Source organism: Mytilus edulis, chromosome 10 (assembly GCF_963676685.1).
Source record: "Mytilus edulis chromosome 10, xbMytEdul2.2, whole genome shotgun sequence".
Classification (NCBI taxonomy): domain Eukaryota; kingdom Metazoa; phylum Mollusca; class Bivalvia; order Mytilida; family Mytilidae; genus Mytilus; species Mytilus edulis.
This window is the reverse complement of record NC_092353.1, coordinates 951285-972193: the sequence shown is the minus strand read 5'-3', so window position 1 is coordinate 972193 and position 20909 is coordinate 951285.

The following is a 20909-nucleotide window of genomic DNA, read 5'->3' as shown; positions in this document are numbered from 1 at the left end:
AATGTTATCATGATTTAATAGATTGATTATTAAAAGTTTGTTAGATAGTTTGTTTTCATGCACAACATTAAGGCAATGGTAAAAGATTTAGACAAATTTCCGCGACAAACACTCTACAGATTATTACAACAAATATGATATGTAGCATTTAACATGCCTGATAATTCAAACATGTGTATAAATATTCATTCAACGTTCTATAAATATAATATTTTTTTTGCTATAAACAATGGGCTAAAACAAAAGCAAATCATTATAAGAAACGTGAGCCCTGATATATTATATCAGGGAGCCTCTGTGGCCAAGTGGTCTAAGTAGTCCAACTACTGTATCACTAGCCTGTCAACACTGAGGTTGTCAGTTCTTATCCCGCACATGACAGGTGCACTCGACTCCAATCTTAATTGACAAGGATTGTCAGTTTTCCGGCCGAGGCCATTGGTTCTCTCCGGTCACTGTGGCTTCCTTCACCAATAAAAACTGAGCGCAACGAAATATCACAATAGTGCTGAAAGTGGCGTTTAACACAAATAAATAAATCAATCAATCAATCAGATCATATCACATCCTTGATATATACTAGTAATCTATATACAGTATCTATTAGAACGTTGTTACACCAAAAATAGAATTGTTCACAATTGGAAAATGGGAATTATATCTTTTGTCACTTAGTTAAGGCTTGACGCGACCTCTAAAGGAGTATTGGGGAAAAGCAAAAATATTGAACCAAAAATTAAACAAAGACTGTTTGATATTATATACTGAAAATTAATAAAACAATAAAAATATGCAAATTTAGGTAAACTAGACATTAATTCGGACTTATTTCTTTCAAAGACAATATTGACAGCTTTCAAAGAATAAAATTGTTTTGTTTGTTGTCAAATTTTGCGTGTCTCGCGTTCCTTGTGCAATACATTAGATATACACTTTGATCTAAAAAATGTAATTAATAAATGCTTGTTGGTGAGATACACATTATTATAAAAACATAGGTTGTCAATGAATGTTACTAATATCGTCTCAAGAAAATTAAGAAAAAACTGTTCAAATGATGATTATCATTATATTAGGGCAGAAGTATGACGTAAGAATGACATCACTTTATAACTATCATTAATTGTACCAATGATATTGCACCAGATGTTCATTTCGACAATTAATGTCTCTTCAGAAATGTTCGAGGTCAAAATATTTGAAAGTCCAAAACATATTACAAACATTGAAGAGCTATTACAACCAAAAAGTCAGAAAATAATATCAAATCCGGACAGGAATCAGATATAAGCACGAGGGAGGTCGTTTCTTAATTCAAAATGATTTCGAAATTATATAACAACAAATATAGATAGCACAATATTCGTATTTTTGTGTCAGGTCCGAAACAGTACTCAAATTACTTCCGAGTTTGTTGATTTTCTTAATATATAGGTATTCCTCTTTGTGCTACATAATAAATACATTTACATAACTACATGATAACTGTTATCATTTCAGTTTTTGATAAACTAAGTAGTATTATGTATTTGCACACAGGTATGTGTTCTAAAAAAATAAGCGAAGTCTTGAAATCTGAGGTCAAATAAAAACATAACCACTCCTTTTTCTTGAGAAAGGGTTGAAATACCACGAGACTTCAATAGATTATTTTAAGTTTGAAATTGTTTCCTTCTTTGTTTACAAATGCATGAATAATTAAAAACCAATTGTTCAGAGAACAATTGAAGGCCTTTCCACACCAAAGAAATTTTGAAAAGAAGCTAGTTGCTTCAGACTGATGCGATTAAAAAAAGGATATGATATGCTTGAAGGTGAACTAAAGGAGATCATATGCTACTTCCAGTAAAGTAAATGTTACTTTTGGTCTCATATGATAGCTTCTTTCACACTGATTCCAAAAATATATAGTTTCTATATACTTTTGCCTGTAAACCGGGATATAATTGACCACTTCCGGTTTACAGAAAGTCACTTCAATAAAATAAACTTCGGCTTCAAAACACGGCATTTAATGAGTAGCCATATTTGTTAAATCATAACAGACAGAGAAAAAAAAAATGACGACTAAACAATATATATGCGTAAAAAATGAGAAATTCGTGCACAGAGGACTTACTTTATGATATATACATGCATTGGTTCAAGAATTGAATAAACATTATTTTTCACCACTCACTCGTTTCATATGACTTTAAATGATAGCTTATTTCACTCTGATTCCAAACATATATAGTTTCTATATATTTTTAAGTGTAAAACGGGAGATATTTGGCCACTTCCGGTTTATCGAAAGTTATTTCTAGTCTTGAGTGATAAGTTAATGTATCTATTTTACAAACTACATGGATTCCGAGTACTTTTATATGAAAAAACTGCAATCATATGTACTTCCGGTTTTCTCAAGGTTACTTCCGGTTGTCATTTATCAAGGTCATATGTCACCTAACTTTTTGTTAAAGGTCATATGGCTTTATAATGAACCAAGTTGAAGTTGTATACAAATGACCTTATAATCAGACATTTCAGGGGCATTAACTCCTATAAGATGTCATTAGATAGTATCAGACCAAATGTAACATATCTTTACTACCATATAGCAAGCATTTTGCACTTGCTCTTTTATACATATCTTTTGATGTGTTGAAGAAAATACAAGATTATGGAAAATTTAAAATTTGGAATTTGACCTTGACCTTTGACCTTGACCTAATTTTATAAGTTAGGACCTAGGGGCCTCAAATAAAGACATTCCAGGGTTATATGGTTTATAGTTGAATAGAGTTGAAAACACATACTGACAAATTTAGGTAGATAACTCCTATAAAATTTCATCGAATCGCTTCGATCCAAATAGCCAAAAATTCCTAAGGATGTAACGAACAATTTGTAAAAAGAATTTTGTCGATATCTTTTTTTGTTACGAAGGAGATGCACTCTGATAATAAACAGTGAATAGGGAGATAACTCTTACAAAGAAAATGGTTCGGCTAAGCAGGCTGAAATTTAAAAGCGCATAAACTATACGGTACAATATGAGAAATAGTTAAGCGACATATTGCGAAACAAACATTTATCGTAAGAACAAAATTTGGCGGAAGAAAAAAAAATAATAATCAGAACAAATACAATAGGTCTTTTCACAGAAAAGTGGAAAGACCTAATAATCAGAACAAATACAATAGGTCTTTCAACAGAAAAGTGGAAAGACCTAATAATGATAATCAGAACAAATACAATAGGGCTTTTCACAGAAAAAAGGAGAGACCTAATAATCAGAAGAAATACAATAGGTCTTTCCACAGAAAAGTGGAAAGACCTAATAATCAGAACAAATACAATAGGTCTTTCAACAGAAAAGTGGAAAGACCTAATAATGATAATCAGAACAAATACAATAGGGCTTTTCACAGAAAAAAGGAGAGACCTAATAATCAGAAGAAATATAATAGGTCTTTCCACAGAAAAGTGGAAAGACCTAATAATCAGAACAAATACGATAGGTCTTTTCAAAGAAAAGTGGAAAGACCTTATAATCAGAACAAATACAATAGGTCTTTCCACAGAAAAGTGGAAAGACCTAATTACAGCAATCCTATAATAACTTACCACACGTTTATCAATGAATTAAATACTGGAACATAGGTTGTTGAGTACAAATTAAGAGATTTACAAGACAAATATATATCGAAATACACTTAAATTATCATTACACAAGTTTTATTATTTAATGATCGCTATAGCACAAAAATAAATCCTGGTTGATTTCAGCTTAATTGCTTTATTTGTTAATCCCTAACTTCCCCCTTGTAACGACTAAACAATAATTAAGAGCACTGCAATATTGAAATTTGTGCGTCATCTCTTTGAAAGGTACTGCACTAGTAATTTTTGTTTGATCATTCATAAAGTATTTTTCTGGTTGAACGCATTCTTTCAAATTCCATTTCCATTTTCAATTTTATTTCAAATTGTATATTCAAAATCGTGGTCACATTTTGATATTTAGCAAAAGTTTCAAGTGAATCAACTAGAAGAAGAAGTTCAGACTACTAATGAATGCATTTGATGACTTTGCAAGACAATGGGGTTATTACGCCAGATGAATCAAAACTAGGCAATGTATTTGAAAGAATCAAGGATAATAGAAAAATATAGTCTAAAACGATCAGTTGAAGACACGCAACTAACAGGTGTCGTTTTTTATTTTAGGTCAAGTGCATTTTCTTAAATTGACAAAAAAAGGAAATTTAAAAAAAGCTAAAAGTTGCAAGCCGATTTATTTAAACTATTAGCATTCTAGTTGAGTTTATTACTCAAACCCTATTTTAGTTCATCTGTAATTGCCTAGTTATTAGTCTTGCACACCAAAAGAATACCAATTATCACTAGGACACTCACGGTTAAAAAAAAATCAGCGAATACATGTGTCATATTCCAGTAAACATATGACTTTGTGAAAATGAAACTATATGAATGTACCTAACTCTATCTTCCTTTTTTAATATTCTCCCTACATATTCAATATCTAGCTTCAGGGATACATAATTGAAGCTATTGGATAAGATAATTGTAAACAGCAACGTCGCAATAGAATAGGTTAATTTGTGTTGAAACAGAGACAAAGCCTCTCACAACAATATTATTCTCATATGCAAAAATTATTACTTTGAATGTCTATCTGAAAAGGAGGAATTCACACTAGAACTGTGAATCTAACATATTCTTCTACGTCATTCAAGAAAGACAAGATTTGCGAAATTAAAAAATCCATTGTTCTCTCTTTTGGTATTAACATAAAAAAGGACAATGCATATCTCGCGATGTCCGGTTACTCTGTGTGTGTAACTTTTTAATGTTGTGTCGTTGTTCTCCTCTTATATTTAATGCGTTTCCCTCAGTTTTAGTTTGTTATCCCGATTTTGTTTTTTGTCCATGTTTTGAACAGCAGTATACTACTGTTGCCTTTATTTACTCAATAGACAGTGTCTCATCTCATATTTTCACAAACCACATATAAAGAATATGAAAATAGGCTATGATGGCCAATGAGACAACTATCTACCCCTGCTCAAATAAAGTAGATTTAAGCAATTAGAGGCAACCGTACGTCCTTCAACAATGAGAAAAACACAAACCATATAGTGAGCTATAAAAGGCCCCATAATGAAACATATGAAACAATTCAATTGAGAAAACTAACGGCCTAATTTATAACAAAACAAATATGACAGACATGATCCACCGACAACCACTGAACAGCAGGCTCATGACTTGGGACCGGCACATAAAGAATGTTGCGATGTTAAACATGTTTGTGAGCGCTCAACCCTCCCACTAACCTGGGACAATTACATAATCGTAACTACTTGAATCTAGTTACTTTCACTTTCTACCTTTCTCGAAAAGTCATCTAATCATGAAGTTATTGATTATACACATATAATTTCAGCACGAGTTGAAACGTAAAGATGCCGATAGGTATGTCAATATTTAAATACCGATGATTAACAATACAAAGATAAAAGCGTTGACAAAAATACGTGGTTTGACAAGATTCGATCAATTTAGCGTTATGATGTACTCTGACGACGAGGATATGGAGCGACTGGAAAGTGGGGATATAGTCTGAACATTGAAATCTGGAATTTCACCAAATAAAAAGATGAATGAGTTGGATAAAGTAAATATGGTTTTCCGACAATGCAGAGGAAATCCAAAGATTCTACCCATTACCAATATGTTATATTGTGGACGGAGTGTAATGACCGGTAATCAGCAAATTACTCCTACCTGCACAGACGGACTAATTGGGCCAGATAACTTGGCAAACGGCCCGGCATGCAGGTACTAATAGATGGGACAAAGATGAAATGTCAAAGAATGCACGATATAGGTTAAGTGCAGGGATTTAGTGGTTAATTCTACTGCTGTAAAAAAATGTACAACCCCAAAGAACTATGATAAAAATGGAACAAGTTTGGAACATGATGACGTTTGTGGACCAGATAATGGCCCACCATGTAATGAATGTGGTCGTGAATTGTATCCAGAACACGATTATAGTGAAGAAGATGAATCCAAAGGTGCACTACAAATGTACAAAAGTCTGAAAAGACCAATTTTTGTCTCAATTTGCATAAACAATTACTCGACATTCTCCAAAACTATGACTTGTGTCTTAATTTTTCTTGACAATTTCTGATTTATATTAAATTTGTATGAAATTTACTCGACAAATTCTCGACATTTTCAATATGGTCTTAAAATTTCGTAACAAATTCTCGATATTTGAATACTGTCTTGAAATTTCTCGACAGGTTCTCGACATTCTTTTTTTTTCTCAGTATGGCTTGACATATTCTGAACATTTTGAATTGTGTCTTAAATTTAATGGACAATTCTGAGTTTTACAAATCATGACCAATATACATAATATATCTTTATCTTTATTTCTCTTTATAGAATATACTGTTATTTCAAATCATGACCAATATACATGATATATCTTTATCTTTATTTCTCCTTATAGAATATACTGTTATTTCAAATCATGATCAATATACATGATAAATCTTTATATTTATTTCTCTTTATAGAATAAACTGTTATTTCAAGTTAAAGTTGGGCATGTAAATATTTCTATGATTAAAAATTTGAGTATATAAATATTTTTATAAATACAAATATAGGTATGAAATTTAAAATATTAACAAAAACAAATGTGAGTATATTGATATAAACCAATTTAAATGTGGGTTTGTAAATAATTACAAATGTTGATTTATAAATCTTATAAATAATTACTTAATGATTGAAACCAATCACACTGTAGACATATTTCATGTTTCATGCATAATATTCAATGTAAATATGGTAAATAAACAACTATTGTACCAAAATGTGGCTTTTTATAATTAGCACTGTATTATTGTATCCTAATTCTTCTAAGTTTAGTTTATAGATAGAGTATAAAACAGTAAAAGAAAGTATTTAAACTGTCAGGAATGTGTCTATACACAATTCAGGTGAAATTTATACTGTTGAGATAGTGTCAAGACATCTTTAAGACCGTCAAGAATGTGTCGAGATATATTCAGACAGCTTTAAGACTGTCCAGAATGTGTCAAGACATATTCAGACATTATTAAGAATGTCAAGAATATGTCAAGACTGATTGAGACAAATTTAAGACAGTCAAGAATTGGTCGAGACTAATCAAGACACTTATCAGATGATAAAGAAAGTGTCGAGAAATTCTTAGACAATGTTAATACTGTCAAGTATAAAAAAGAAGATGTGGTATTATTGCCAATGAGACAACTATCCACAAAAGACCAAAATGACACAAACATTAACAACTATAGATAACCGTACGGCCTTCAACAATGAGCAAAGCCCATACCGCATAGTCAGCTATAAAAGGCCCCGATAAGACAATGTAAAACAATTCAAACGAGAAAACTAACGGCCTTACTTATGTAAAAAAAAATTAACGAAAAACAAATATGTAACACATAAACAAACGACAACCACTGAATTACAGGCTCCTGACTTGGGACAGGCACATACAAAAATAATCTGGCGGGGTTAAACATGTTAGTGGGATCCCAACCCTCCCCCTAACCTGGGACAGTGGTATAACAGTACAACATAAGAACGAACTATAAAAATCAGTTGAAAAAGGCTTAACTTATCAGATAGACAAAAAATACAAGTGGACGTGGCCGGGTACTTATACATCCAGACACAAAAAGACACAATGGACAGATCTGAGAGTACTCGCAGTTATCTGACAGCTAGTTCAAAGCCACTAACAACTAATAAAAAAAATTATGCATCTAAGACTAAACAATCAATCTGTACACATCCAACATCCAATGGATTTAGTGTAAAGACGTCATAAACAGCCAGAGAAAAACATGATCTTGTGCAATGCCAAGTTACAGGTATCGACAGATTGTAGATCCATGAATATGTATATGTATATAACATACTAGTAATATTTAGTTAGCTTTTAATCTACTGATAACAAAATCAATATTTATACCAATAAAAACAATATTCAATGGTCTTATTACAGTGTTGAATAGGTAACCTTTTAGAATAAGTTTATTTAAAGGAGCGACAAGTTTACATGGATCATTTCTAAATTTCCGGGCACGGTTAACAACATTTCCGTAAAAATGAGGATGTGCTATCCCGTTTGAAATAAGTTTTCTACAGGTACAACCAAACTTCTAAACCAAATCTTTATATCTATGGAAAAATTTAGTAAAGGTTTTAAGTAATTTATGGTAACGATATCCCTGGTTTAATAATTTACCAGTAATACATAGGTTGCGTATTAATTAATAATAGGGAACAAAAAATCGTCTCTTTTGTCGTAAATTTAAGTGTGGAGTTTCCCGTTTAAAACCGAAATATCTAAATCCAGGAAAGGACAGTTATTACCGAATAAATTTGATTTCTTTAAAGTAAGTTCCTTTGGGTAAATTTCAGCAGTATATTGAGAAAATTCTTGATTATTTAACGAAAAAATATCATCAAGATAACGGTAAGTGTTGTTGAATTTATCAATTAAATGCAATTTCGACGGGTCTTTACTGAGTTTAGTCATAAACTGTGATTCGTAACAGTACAAAAACAAATCTGCTATTAAAGGGGCACAATAAGTGCCCATGGGGATACCTACAACCTGTCGATAAACTTTGTTGCCGAAACGTACGTAAATATTATCAAGGAGAAAATTAACAGCTTCGATCATCTCATCACAAGCATATGTCAAGAAAAATCAAGAACTTTAATAGACAAATTCAGACTTTGTTAAGAATTTGTAAAAATATTTCAAGCAAAGAAAGAATGTCGAGTAAAAATTCATGCAAATTCAGACAAAAAACGGTCTTTTCAGACTTTTTGACTTTTGTAGTGATGACTGTTATTCTTTAAATGAACAAACATGTTTTCTATTTGAAATGATATATCGTCAACTGTACATTTCTTAGAAATTCACGTATAACTTTACTACATTTTTTTTAGATGTTACGGTTTGTAGTTTTTTAATGCAAAATATTTTATAATATGCTTTGAATAAAGATAAATTTAGCTATGTGAGAAAACTTCATATATTTATAAAGAATAACCCTAACCCATTTTCCTACTTGCTTACAAAAAAAAATCAGTTTGCAGCTTTTAGGTCTCATCTATAAAAATTCTACATATCTATTTTTTAATCATCAATGTACATTATAAATAAACACAATGTGTAAATATAAAAAAAGAAGATGTGGTATGATTGCCAATGAGACAACTCTTCACAAGAGACCAAATGACACAAAAATTAACAACTATCGGCCACCGTACGGTCTTCAACAATGAGCAAAGCCCATACCGCATAGTCAGCTATAAAATGCCCCGAAATGACAAATGTAAAACAATTCAGACGAGAAAACTAACGGCCTAATTTACGTACGAAAAAATTAACGAAAAACAAACATGTACGACTGTTTATTTGTATAAAGAAAAATAAGTTTTTTATATCATTATCCAAACTGTTCAAACAAAAACCAATATTTGTGTTTTTAAAATCAATTTTTCATTTTGGCCGTTTAAGGGGAGATCACTCTTATAGAAAAATGTTTATACTGGAAAATAGTGAAATTTTCATATTTGCTAATCAAAATTCTATCTCATAGATTTCCTTTTATTCACAAAACATGCGTTTTTTCATGAAGAATCTATGCAAATTAGGGCAATTTTAAACGACTTGTAGCTTGACAAATAGCACGGTGACCCATATTTTTTATTATATTTTTGAAAAAAGCATAGTAAAATCTTCAGTTTGGCAAAGTATAAGAAAATTCTGTCTGACGAAGTATATATCAATTATCCATCTCAACAACACAATTCCAATAAACAATTAAAAACCAATTCTTCAGAGAACAATTGAAGGTCTTTCCACCTCGATAATAAGAATGAAATTTAAAAAACGATGTGAGAAAATGTTGATATATTGTGGTAAATCAAACTGATAAAAAAAATAAGATTAATAGGTTTATGCAGAAGGCTTAATTGTTTTATAATGAACCAGAAAGAAATTTAGCAAAGGTCAAAATCTAGAATGTCAAATTGACCTTTGACCTTGACCTCAATTTTGAGTTCTTAGGTCAGTGATCTCAAATCAAAAGACCCCAGGTCAATCATTTGTATGGTAGTGGAGAAATACTGATTTCAAATACATAAGGGGAGAAAACTCCTATAAGGTTTAACCAAAACACTTCGACTGAAATAGGTTGAAGTTGTGCCTTATTGTAAACAGTAATTTGGCAAACACATCATATCATTAACTGTAACAGTTTCTTTGGAATAACGATAACAAGCAAAATTCAAAATTTATTACATGACCTTGACCTTTGACCTTGACCTCAATTTCCTTCAAATGGACCAAGGACTTCATTTGAAAAGACTGTAGGCCTCTACGACTTATAACGTATGAATTTATCCAACAAATCGTCTATCTTAAATTTTCAAAGGGAAATAACTCCCATAAGATGTCTTCCGATCACTCAAGTCAAAATTAACCAAATCATTCTTAAGAATAGACGAACAATTTGGTGAAAACAGTTTGATAAAATCTTTTACGGTTTTAGAGATATAGCGATAACAAGAAAAAGGGGACGCGGGGAGATAACTCCTATAAGAATAAGTGTTCGGTCACACAGGGTGAGTTATGAAACCCCCATTACTTTACAACATCATTGGCCAAAAATCCATTCGATATGTTGTAAGACGAAAAAGCATCTCGGACGGCAGAAGAAGAAAAACAAAAGGTCTTTCTACGAAAAGTGGAAAGACCTTATAAAATCAACACCTTTACTAATTAGTCCATTATAGCCGATTTCGTTATTAAAAAGCAATCAACTGATTATTGATTTTCTGTCAAAATCGTAACGCTTGATGATATCAAGATTAAATCCGAGAAACCTGAAACAATATAAACAAGATGGACAACGAACCGTTATATTTCTTTCGCCAAAGTATTTTATCAATAATAAATCTTAACCGCCACAATTTGTTATCGCAAAATGCCTGCGGAAATTCTGATTCTTGGTGAGAAAAATCAAACACATTTACCAAAAGCTATTGAAATGTGCAATATAACTGAAATTTTATCGATTTTGATTTCCCTTGCTATCTTCAGTATAGGGAAAATGGGAGTTGTTATCCCCCATAAGCAACAATTTTAATCTTTTCTAAATTTGCCACTTTTTATAATAAAAATAAAGAACAAAACAGTTATGCAGGATATAAAATTACCCTCAATACAACTAAAATAGTTTTTTTCATAAGAAAGGACTATTTTATCATGAAAATATTCATATAAAATATTTATTTACAAATAAAACCTAAATAAAAGGAAATTTCAGGGTAAATTACAATGACTAGTATTCCTCTATTGGCAACTTTCTGCAACATTTACCCAAAAAAAATTTGACAAAACATCCATAATTTTATATTTTATATCCTCTATGTGAGGATTTCTGCGTTTTCGGTAAAACCAGATGTGAAAAATGACAAAAATCATGCCGATTTTTGTGTTAAGTGGACCACCTTATGTACCAAAAAAACTATTTTTATTCGAAAAATTTGTCAGTTAGCAGTTTAAATGATTGGAATCGTCTCTTATACGCATGAAAATAACAAAAAATGTTATAGTTTATCTCATTTTTACCATAAAATAGAATGTTAGCCATTTCTCCTTGCTATACTAAAATAAACATATGATGTCACGTTGTTTCCATGGCAACCAGACTATGCAGATTTTTTTTATTGATTTTTTTTTTTTATTTGATTGTTAATTTGGAGCATTTAAACTTTTAAAAAAAGTATTCGAAAAAAAATAATGTGGCCAAAATTTTTCGTATTTGGTCTATTATTAGAGAATTGGTTTTTTTCCTATTAAATTGTCAGTTTGAATTCCGATTATTGATTGACATTTTCTTTTGGTATCTAACACCTCGAAATTGTTTTCACCTTACGCTTGTTTTCAGATTTTTTTAACAAGTTTAACATGTTAACACAGTTTTCACGTTATTGATTCTAATTGTCATGATTTTAGTGGTTTTAATATGTGTAATCCTTAAATGTGTCTTGGTTAAGTTTATTTTTTTCCGCTGTATGTATGTGCTTAGCATTTAATCACCAATACCTTTATCATGGAGGTCCTTGTGTCTACGTTGAAACAGCTAGAGTATTAGAGAGAATTTGCAATCAACTAGTTCTCCTTGTCACAAATTATTTGTGTCGAACATATCTCTCCTATTCGAAATAATAACCTTAAAACTAACAAGCTAGTGATTACTATGGATGAACTTTTAATACCGCGCAAAACCCGTTACTCTTTATTTCATTTGGGTTATTTATAAATATTTTATTGTAACTAAAAACGCTTAAATATATATGCAGGATACTGGTATATAACAAAGATTGAAATTGATACAAGTTGAATTCAGTGGATTATAAAACAAAATCCAAACACATAGCCTTATATATTAAACTCCAAGGAAAATTTAAAACGGAAAGTCCTTAATCAAATGGCACAATCAAACGAATGAATAACAACTGTCATATTCCTGACTTGGTACAGACATTTTCTTATGTAGAAAATGGTTGATTGAACCGGGTTTCATAGCTAGCTAAACCCCTCACTGGTATGACAATACAATATACTAATGATGATGTCCATGCAATTGTAAGATTAAGCAATTGGTAACATAAAAAATATACGAATTTACGTACTGAAATATAGTTAAACTAGTGAAATACATTAGTTTCGTACTTTGAAAAGAACTTGTCTATTTTAAATGTAATCGCACTGACATATTATATTTCAAGCCATTGGAATTTTGTTTAATCACACGATCAATACCAGGACTGTACTAAAACTAGGACTGCTCCCCAAAAACATGCATATGGACATATGAAAAACAAATTTATTCTAGAAATTTTCTTCTCAATGTAAATTCAGGAATCCGTTATAAAACTAAGAATAAATAGATTTCAAATATACATGTACATATCCTTTGATATTTTCGTTGGAACTTATGTTTAAATAGCTATAGTCTATAGCATTGTAAATCTAAAATAAACTTTTAGATCACAAATAAATGTAGCGGTGATGATTGCTTTTTATCATGAATACTAACAAACCTTGTATGGTCGGATAGATAAAGTTTAAGCATCTATTTTAGAATTTTGAGTATTTTCGTTATTTTACATTTCACGTCTTACAAAATAAGAAGTCAGTTTGTTTACATTTTTTATCATATTCACACGAAATAAGGTGGTCACTCTGGTTACATGAACCTAGCCAGACACTATATCTACTGTAAATGGTCGCATTACATGCTTTTGTTTTTATGTATAAGATGAAGGTATAATGCTAAAGCACAGGATTTTGTTACTTATACTTTATCTTGCAGATTTTCGTTGATTAAAAGAAATGTTATACTCGTATTGTACCTAAGATAAAATTTCTAAACAATAAGCTACGCTATTGCTTACTGAGAAAACAAAGACAAAGGAAGCCTGCACTGCGTGTGAAGTGTTTTAGACAGCTTGTTAGATACTATCTTGTTTTGCAGTCAATTCACTCTGAATGAAATATTTACAAGACGAGCGCACGGCACTGTTTAAATCGACTACAAAATGAAGGCGGTTCATAAGATATCCGGTTAATAAGGTATCCAAATTCTAGAGTCTAATGTTAACTTTATTTGAGTACAGATTTGGTAATAAGACCTAACATGACAGTAATAAGTAAATGAAAGTGTTCTTTAGATTCGTTTAAAAATATTACTTTTTTATGTCAAGAAGGAGGTCACTGTTTAATGTAACAGTTTTTTTCCTTTAATGCGTTTTCTTACCTGACTGATATAAATGTAAAAAAAAAAGAAAATAATAATAATTCTAATGCTCTAGATTTGTTAAAAATGATGATAGTTCAATAAAGTATATATATGTATACACACTTTCAGTTCAAAATTCAGTAAACAATAAGTGCATTTGTACAACCAAACAATAAAACTGGTTTTCTTAGTCTCCTTTATATTCTCTTATATATAAGTTAGCTATAGATATATAGACATCTAACGATAACGATTATTTAAACCAAGAAAGCTCTTTTTTGTGTTAACATTTTCAATAAATTGATCAATACAACTATCAATCTATACATTTAGTGTTTCTGGGGCTCTTCCTTGGTTCATATATAAATCTACTTAATGAAATTGAACTATTAAGAAATGCTAGATTATTGCGTAAACCCCTGAGGGTTTACGCAGTATATATTGGACGAGTGATGTAGTCTTTCGGAACACCGGATGTTAGTCGGAACACTTCTGGTCTTTCTATGACCACCTTTCAAATACATGCGCAATAGCTATGACCACCTTTCAAATGCATGCGCAATACTTACAAATCTGTTGAATATGCATTAGCATCTTAAGTTGCTATAGAGATATTTTACGTATGATCTGAAATTTATTATGATATAATATTTTCTTGCACACGTTTACAAGCTGCTAATATTAACCTACATGCGTAGTATTTTAATTAGTCAAACGATGTAACCAGCTGTGTTTAGATATGAGATAAGATTTCATGTAAACAATGCGCTTTATATTCTGAACGAGAATAATTAAAAATAAAATCTTTAGAAAGAGTTTTAGTAGCATTTTATTTTAGATTTTACGTTTAGTGAAGATGTGCATGTTGTAAAAAGCAAGCTATTTATTTTTTTATACTGAAATTAAAGGGAAGTCTTTCTTGCATATGATTAAATTACAGTTATTTTTTTTGGTTAAATATTGCAACTTTAATAAAAAAAAAAAAATGGTTATTAAAAATAAAACTGATTAAATAGATATTGAATATGAAAAAATAAAATATTTTGAACGAGAACAATTAAAAATAATATCTTTAAAAAAAGTATTAGCACTTTTTGAAATTTTACGTCTAGGATAGACCAAGGACATGGAAATATAATCATAAATACGTGCCTCAAATAGGTGTAAAATCGAGAATTAAAAAAAAAATCGTTTATTGAAAATAACGTTAAAATTAATTATGAAAGTTATGTCCGTATTTATTTTCATTAATATTGCAAATTTAAAGTTATTTTCTTTGTTTAAATATTGCAACATTATTTACTTTTTTTAATAACCTCTGAATCCTTTTCGTCATTAAAATGCGACTGATAAGTATAGATATTCAATATGAAGGGGGAAAAAATAACCGTGACTGAAATCTAAATCTAAAATTTATGTTAAAAAAATACACATTTGACCATGCAGATGTAAGAAATGATACTTCAAGCAATGAAACAACGAATTAAATGTGCCACTTTAATTACGACTGATAACCTAAAAATGAATCATGCATGCATTTTTAGCAGACTTAACCAGGTCGGCGATAAGATATCGAATATAAAAAAAAGAAGATATCGGGTTTGGTGTCAATGAGACAACTATCTGCAAGAAACTAAAATAACACAGAAATACAAACTATGGGTCACCGTACGGCCTTTAACAACAGGCAAAGCACGTACCGCATAGTCGGCTATAAAAGGCCCCGAAATGACAATGTAAAACAATCAGTCAAAAAAGAAAATTAACAAAGTCCGTATCATCGTATGCGTAACTTAGTTGCTCACCAGAGGAACTTTACGCAAGCGTTTAAACACGCGTTCCATAAGTTTGAAGTACGTCGAAATGCAAAGGTATACGCTTGGTGAACGCTTTTACTTCAGGAAAATTTTAATGGAACACAAAAAAAATCATTCAGCTCAAGCGTTTGTCAAACGTATATACATGTACCTGTAAACTGCACGCACATAATATACACGCTACACGAGCGTTGAAAACGCTACAGATAAGTTTTAGACACGTTAAGGGCACATTGCATACAAAAATACTCGTCGCCTTAAAGCTTTCATTTAGGAAAAGAAGTCCGATACGGGTGAAACTTCATTAAGCCTACAGAAGATATTACACCCTCTCTAACCATGCAACATGGGACTAGACATAGAAGTACAGGAACTACTCACATTAGTTTGAGCTGTACAAGATCTACAAACATATCCCGCCTGCCTCAAAGGTGCATATAGGATCGACCATGGTCCAGCACTAATGATACAAATACCAACCAGAGTTACAATGACGTGGTAGTAAGTCTTTAAAGGCCACCGAGCGGCCTCCAAAAATGAAAAAAAACTACTATTTAGTCGGCTATTAAATGCCCCGACCATTAAGATTTAAAAACAAAAATCAAACAAAACTAAACAGCCTTATTGATAACAAAATAATTTACGAAAACAACTTGACCGACATGAATTATGAACAACAACCACTGTACTACATGTTTCTGGCTTTAGAATGGACATTGGCACATAAACAATGTGGTGGCCATAAACCCAACCCTTCTAAATGAACCAAACCTTAAGGACAACAAACTGTAAAATATCAGTTGAAATTCGCGTCCCTAAAATTATGGTTACGGTGCACAATAATCACTTACATAAAAACAATAGACACAAATCACTGAAATAATCGCACTTACCGAAAGCTATTTCAAAGCTAGTGAACATGTAGACGAACCAGTGGACATAGACAGACTGGTAAACATGTAAACAGACGGGCGAATGTGACAGACTTATTGACAAACATTCACATATAGACAGACCTGCAGTTGGGAATGTAGGAAGACCAGGAGAAACGCTAAGGTACGCTTTACGCACACCCAATACACGCTTTAAGCTCGTTGTGCACACGATACAGATATGATTGACAGGTTGAATGCATCAAAATTACTAGCGTTTTGGTAGCGTGCATGATTTTTTTTACCTCGGCCGACGTACGTCGGATCTATACGTTGATGTGTGAAGCCGATATTACATTATTTAAACCACTAAACAGGCAATGTCAGTTTCTAATTCTTATGCACAACAAAAGTAATATAAGACAATACATCTTTATTAAACAATTATCTAATATATATATAATGCCAAACAAGCATTTGGGTTTACGATTGCATTTCTTTTTTTAAAGAAAGCAACTTGTTTGCTTTTATTTTCAATGATTGTCAGGTTTTAAGGACTCATCATTAGTCCTAGCAGTCAATTCTCCAAATTCACTCATGCATTACTATGTTTCATTTAAATCTGAATACCCGACTGTAAACCTTGATGGAAATAAATATTCGAAAAAGAGAAAAGCTCTTTAAGATACTAGTCCTTAAAATACGGAACTCCATGGAAAATTCAAAACGGAAAGTTCTTTATTAAGTAGAAAAATCAAAAGCTAAACAAATCGAAATCATCTGTCATATTTCTGACTTTAAACATGCATTTACTTATTATGTCAAAAATGTTGGATTAAACCTGACTTTATTGCTAGCTTAACCTCATCTTTGTTTGACAGTATAAAAATAATAAGCAATCTAATAATGACAAATGATATTAAAAAGTCTATTTGAACTTTATTTTGTCATATAATTGTTATTATCATCTATTGTTAAATAATCATGAGTAACATTTTTCATCTTATTTCAGGATAAACGCATGGAAATCTAATACATTAGAAGCGTGTGAAAAGACAATATTATCTTCAAAGCAAAACAATTCATTCTCCTCCATTTTTCAGGTTTTGTTTTATCCTGATTTTTTCTTGTTTTATTTATCAAGATTTGAATACCGGAATAGTAAAGCCTCTGAAAGATATTATTTATCGATCATTATAAAAACTATGAAGAAAGTTCTTGAAAAAAACCACTACCCTACTTCCTCCCCAACAAATTTATAACTGTTGTAGATTTTTTTCATACATCGATAAAGAGAAAACAAATCCGGGTTTCAAACTAAACCCGAGGGAAACAACTCAACTATAAATGGGAAAAAATTAAACAACAGAAACCCTGAACTGCATCAAAACCAAACGCCAACATACATAGAAATGGATTTTTTATTACAAATGTCTTGTTACAGATATTTTGTTAAATATGCCACGAAGTTATTTTTATCATAATATGTGCCCTTCATTTCAGTTGGATGAAAACATAATAGAATTTCATAATAAAATAATATAAAGCGGAATGTATCAGTCGATAATTTAATTATAGACGGATTTTATAAACTAATGTGTGTCTAATGATAAAATTTCATATTCGAGTTATGCAACTTTGTACCACACCTCATAATTTGTATTGCAGTTTTACTCACTTTCAAAAACCTCTGCAGTAAAAAAAAAATGCAATTAAATGTAATGGAACTAGCTTTAAGAATAAGGGTTCCTTATACAGTTGATTTCAATTGATTTTGGCTGTCACGGTGTAAAATTGGTTCATCCATAAGATGAATTTGCGTCTCATTATTACAAAAGACATTCCGTTATAAGCTGATTTTATTCTACAGCACGGATGTAGCTTGTTTGTCACACTAAAATCGTTTGCTTAATGTGTATGATGAGTTTTATTCTTAAGTACTGTAGTAGATATAACAGCTCCACTGAGTTACAAAAAAAACCTATCATTAACATTTTGAATAGAAAACCGTGTCTGAATAATTCGTTATCATGAACCAAATCCAAAATTCATTTAAGAGAGATTTTGCTTATAAATTTTGAATACTCATCTCATTTTAATTTCCTTTGCATAAACAAAAATACCGAACTCTGAAAAATTCTAAACGGAAAGACCCAAACAATGGAAAAATCAAAAGCGCAAAATCATTCAAACAAAAAAATAACAACTGTCATGTTCCGGACTTGGCATAAGCATTTCCTTCTGTCGAAAATGGTGGATTAAACCTGTGTTTATAGCTAGCTAAACTTTTCACTTGTATAAGTTATGTTAATTTGTTTATTTTATGTACATTCTGATCTTAAATATTCAGAAACACATCCTGAGTTTCATGAATGTGACCTATCGAATTAGACTATTTACCGGATTTGTTATTACATAAGCAACACGATGGGTGCCACATGTAGAGCAGGATCTGCTTAACCTTCCGGAGCAACTGAGATCACCCCTAGTTTTTGGTAGGGTTTGTGTTGCTTATTCTTTAGTTTTCTATGTTGTGTAATGTGTACTATTGTGTATAGATATAGGAAGATGTGGTGTGAGTGCCAATGAGACAACTCTCCATACAAATAACAATTTAAAAAGTAAACCATTATAGGTTAAAGTACGGCCTTCAACACGGAGCCTTAGCTCACACCGAACAACAAGCTATAAAGGGCCCCAAAATTACTAGTGTAAAACCATTCAAACGGGAAAACCAACGGTCTAATCTATATAAACAAAACGAGAAACGAGAAACACGTATATATTACATAAACAAACGACAACTACTGTACATCAGATTCCTGACTTAGGACAGGTGCAAACATTTGCAGCGGGATTAAACGTTTTAATGGATCCAAACCTTCTCCCTTTTTCTGAAACAATAGCATAACATCACAACAAAGAAAAACATACGATAAAATATCAATTGGCAGACTTAACTCAATCAAAAAACGTATGATTAAACAATGAACGAATACATTTGATCTGCGATATCTGAATACAAATGCACAGTTAATTAAATATTAGAGACAAACATTGATGACCAAAAAGCTAACAAACAAATTCAAAAACAGGACATGACTGAGAAATATTTAACCAATCAATGTTCACTTTAGAAAAAAAACGGTTTTTTTATAATCTTGAAGTTTATACAAATGTTGTAAGAATAAGTGAAGATATTACAAATAATCAAAGCTGGTGTACAGACAAGATCCGTATAAATAAAAAATGACAAAAAAGCATTATAAACAGTATCAACAGGTCGAATTAACAAGAAAATACGATTTGAGAGTACTCGCAGTTACTGACAGCTAGTTAAAAGCCAAAACCAATTAATAATAAAAAATCATGCATCAGAGACTAAAATCGACTAAAACACATCACAGGGATTTAGTATTTTAACGTCATTAATAGTCAAAGAAGACATGACTTGTGCAATGCCAAAAATAAATGTATCGACAGGTAGTAGTATAGTGAAGAGCGACTTCTATAGAAATAAAAGTTAACGTGTCTGTGTCTCTATACATCTCGCCTCAAAAGATAATGAAATTTAGTTATGTTTTAATTTGCTAATGACAATATCAATATTAGTGCCAATGTGAACTATATTCAGAGATCTTATTACAATATCGGTACGATAACCCTTACTTATAAGTTTGTTTAAAGGTTCGATGAGTTTACAAGGATCACATAGTGATTTCCTCGCTTTAAGTACAATATTACCATAAAATTTAGGATGTGAAATACCATTTTTAATAAGCTTTCTACAGGTATAGCCAAATTTACTAATCAAATCTTTGTATCTATGAAAGAATTTAGTAAAAGTTTTAAGTAATTTATGGTATCGAAATCCCTGACACAACAATTTACCAGTGATGCATTGATTACGTTCGTTAAAATCTATGACATCAGAACACACACGGGCAAACCGAACGAGTTGCGATATATAAACACCGTATGATGGAGCCAAAGGCACATCGCCGTCTAAAAAAGGAAAATTAACAATAGGAAATGAAAAATCGTCTCTTTTGTCGTAAATTTTAGTGTGAAGTTTCCCGTTTGAAATTGAAATGTCTAAATCTAGAAAAGGACAACTGTTACTGTTTATGTTAGATTTAGTTAAAGTAAGTTCGTTTGGGTAAATTTCTGAAGTATATTTAGAGAACTCTGGATTATTCAACGAAAAAATATCATCCAGATAACGGTAGGTATTTTTGAATGTATCAACCAAATGTAACAATGATGGGTCTTTACTGAGTTTGGTCATAAACTGAGATTCATAGCAATATAGA